The following is a 3688-nucleotide window of genomic DNA, read 5'->3' as shown; positions in this document are numbered from 1 at the left end:
CTACGGTGCATCCAAGGCCGCCGTGGGGAAGGGTAAGTGCGGCCCTGCCAACGTGCGGGCCGGAGCCCGCAGCCTGTGCAGGAATCCTCCCGAGAGCTCGGTGGGACTTCCCGGAGGTCACCGTTTTCTCTCCAGTTGTTCGGTATTAGCTGGTCATCCGAAAGCGGTGCCTGGTTAAGAAGCATCTAGTTTAAGCTAAATAAGCTTATTTGAGGGACGTGTGCCTCGTAAGGTCAGATGACATAATTTTGCTTATGTTTCTGATAAAAGTGTGAAACTTGTCAAAAATCTTACTATAAATTGGGGTGAGTAGCTACTAGAGTCAGTCTCTCTTTCTCTCTCTGTCTCTCTGCTAGTTAAAGGCATATTTTCAACTATTCCAATCTCCCTATATAGCAGAAACCAGAGGCCAGCCAGACCCCTCCCCTCTTGGGACCCTCAGTTTCCCCATTCGTCAAGGAAGGAATTAATTATACCAGATGATTTCTGGATTCCTGATGGAAAGTTTCATGATCTATAGATACAGCCCGAGTCAAGTTCTGACTTGAAAAATGGCTTTTCTGTACCCGATGCGTCAGAAGCACAGTCTTTGGTAAAAAGTTGCTTTGCAATACTCTCCCTCTCCCCAGCGAGGCCAGTGGGTTTAAGGTACAGGCCCCAGTACAGTTTATGGGCTCAAAGTCAGTGATGATGCCAGGATTCTCATGAACATGTTCTCATCACAGTTAATTATTATTGAGCCATTATTTATAAGTTTCATGCTGACAGATAATTAACCAGAAATTGGGGGAAATTGTTAAGGCAGTGTGCCCCCCGCCCCCCCACCTCCTCCCCCCTGGAGAAGAAAACAAGGCTTTGGGCTTTCATTATTTTAGCATTTGGGGCCTCTTGGTTCTTTCCAGGTGATTTTCAAGGAAGACAGATTCAGCTTATTTAATCACTCTTTTAGCAGCGGCCGGCTGGGCAACTTGGAAAAGGCAGGGCAGCTTACCTTGAGAGAGGAGACCTCCTGCTGGGTAAAAAAGACCCAGCTCCCCAGTTCAGGGACTGGCAAGGTGAAAAAGACATACACAGTGCCTTTTCTTCTTGATGGGAACATCTGATTTGTAGGAGAGAGCTATTTCTTATTGTTTTAGATGTCAGTGTCTTTTCCAAGAGACAGAGATCACACCTTAGAGGAAAGATATAGAAAAACCACCTTTAGAGCATTTTTACTGGACGACACACACGCGGTTCTCTCATACTAGAGAGAGAGGCGTGCTGTGCAGCAACGGGAGTAACGTTTGCTAGCCTGAGCTCCCTGGCTTGCCCCCTCCATGCACAATCCTCCCTTAAACAGATACCCTCTTACAACGTTTTGGACTTTAAACTATGGGAGTAAGCATCTGAAGACGGAGTCTCCGCAGACCTAGTGAATGCCTATCAAACATAGCTTTTGTTCCTTTCATCTAGATGTGTTGTGTACTGATCTTACACTTCCATTCTCCAAAACCCAGTTATTTTTATGCATACACCCCCCCATGTCTAAATTATGAGATCTTTAAGTTAGGATTGTATTTGGAAAAGTGCAGGAGAGGATAAAGGGCTAGGAGGAAGAACCACTTTCTTCGTACCATATAAGATGATCTTTCTGGTTATGCATTTTGTAAGAGGCTTCTAAACTGTTTCTTCAGTCTCTGGCCAGGCTGGTAGGGTGGGATTTATCACCCCCATTTGAAAGATGAAGAAATGGAGGACTGAGGGTGGGGGACACGTCTCGGGGGGGAAAAGCTACCCAGCAGGTCTAGCTGGGGTTCTCTGGCCAACCCACTGTTCATGGACCTGGGCTTGAAGAGGTTTCTAGAGGTGTCTGACCCAGCCTCTGTCCCAACTTCTTCCTCAAAATGGGCCTGAGAGAAAACCAGAGCGTCGGCAGCCCTCCTAGAGTGCCGTAAGGAAACGGCGCCCTGACACTGCCCCATTCCCACCAAAACATCCCCCAGACCACGCAACCCTTTGAATGTTTGGTGTTTAGCTCCAAGCCTGGGGCTTATTGGAAACAGACAGATAGAAATACCAATAGGAAAATATTTATTGACTGTGCTGGGAATTGTGAGACCTTGCCACGGGTGATCGGTGGGGCCTTGGGGGCAGTGACTTTACTCTCTGAGCCTTAGTTTCCTCGTCTGTAAATCTAGCGGGAGACTTCCTTTGAAAGACTGAGGAGAGCATTAGTGAGAGTGTGAAAGGGCTGCCTCCATGCCTGGTTGGCTGGGGGATTTACTCTTGTAATGTATTTAATGTTCTCCACCTCTGGTTTTTTATTTGCGCGACAGGTCATAATGCTTACCTCCCAGGGTAAATGAGACAATCGTTGCAAGAATGCTTTATAAAAAAGGTGGGAGGGGTTTCTTTTATTAATTCATGCAGGGCACCAAGCTGGAGTCAGTGATACTTGAGGTAACGGAGACGGCGAAGAGGGAGAAAGGTTTGATTTTTAAAACGTTGAATGTGAAGAGCAGTACCTGGTGTGCTAGCCTGAGGAAGCGGAGAGGAGCCAGGCTTCAGGTCTTTAGTGGCCACGGCTGCCCAGTGACCGGAGAGAAGACAGTATTGCTTGGTCTGGAATCAGGTTTCAGATGATCTGCCTTCTGCCTTGGACAGACCCTAAGCCCAGGAAGGGAGCGTATCCGTCAATGTTGAGGTCCTCTGCGTTTCCAGGTCTCTAGTCAGGAGGCGCCGGGGATGGTGCGACGTCATGGACTAACATTATCATCATTTACAATAAGAATCACGATCTGTTTATGGCAGAGTCCCGTTTATCCAGATTCCAAACAGCTGGAAAGGCCAAATTACCAGATGCTGTGTTTTTCTTTTTTATTATTAAACACCCGACACTCTGCTTTTGGAAGTCCTGACAAGGAAAGAAGGTAAACATCTGGGCTTTAAGGAGGCGGTCAGCTTTGTGGCGATGGCCTGATGACTCTCGTTCCCGTGCACAGAGCTTTACAGTTTTCAGTGCGTGTTCCCGCACACTCTCTCATCTGCCCTCACGCCAGCTGTGCTCTGCCTACCTTGTGGGCTGTTCCGGGGGAGCAGACGGAGAAGTGCTTCTCAGGCTGTAGAGTGCCGGGCAGATACTGGCTCTTACTACTGTGATCCCCGTTTTAGAGATGAAGACCCTCAGGTTCTAGGATGTGCTCAAAGCTACAGACAGTGAGTGGCATTTTTTAAGGTTTCCTGTTTCCAATATTTGTTTCTGTTTCTGCAGCTTGTACCTTCTACATGCGTGTGTTGTCGGTCGAGAGCTGGTGTTCACTACATGCTCCAGATTGTTCCCAGAGAATTTAAAATACTTTGCTTTTGGTATTTTTAGAAATTGGTAACTAGTATCTATGTCATCGTTAGAAAGCGTCTTAGTTTACCAGATAATTCTGTTTGTCCAGAGTTGCTCTTCCCAGACCAACACCAGATAATTCACAGAGACTCACTGGGTTCTTTTCATCATGTACTGAGGCTAGACACGTCCTAGCAATAAAAAGGGGGCTGATGATCATGACAAATGTGGGCTCTGCCATTAGTAAACAGCCGTCATAACATGACTGTAAATGCCAAAAAGGAGTCAATCTTTTTCTTTTCTCTCTTTCTTTCTCTCTTTCTCTCTCTCTCTCTTTCTTTCTTTCTTTCTTTCTTTCTTTCTTTCTTTCTT

At 46.6% G+C, this 3688-nt stretch overlaps 1 protein-coding gene across 2 annotated transcripts in view; it reads left to right on the top strand.

Moving 5' to 3' along the window:
- Window positions 1–6: 6 nt before the first annotated feature.
- The window catches only part of GLIS1 (GLIS family zinc finger 1), a 236541-nt gene continuing 232859 nt past the window's right edge, over window positions 7–3688 (top strand). For both annotated transcript variants that reach the window (XM_005878649.2, XM_014549791.1), the window contains exon 1: window positions 7–32. The gene's annotated coding sequence lies outside the window, so the exon portion shown is untranslated. The remainder of the gene's footprint in view (window positions 33–3688) is intronic.

Source organism: Myotis brandtii, unplaced genomic scaffold (assembly GCF_000412655.1).
Source record: "Myotis brandtii unplaced genomic scaffold, ASM41265v1 scaffold57, whole genome shotgun sequence".
NCBI lineage: Eukaryota > Metazoa > Chordata > Mammalia > Chiroptera > Vespertilionidae > Myotis > Myotis brandtii.
The sequence above is the reverse complement of the archived record's forward strand: the minus strand, read 5'-3'. Positions and strand labels throughout refer to the sequence as shown.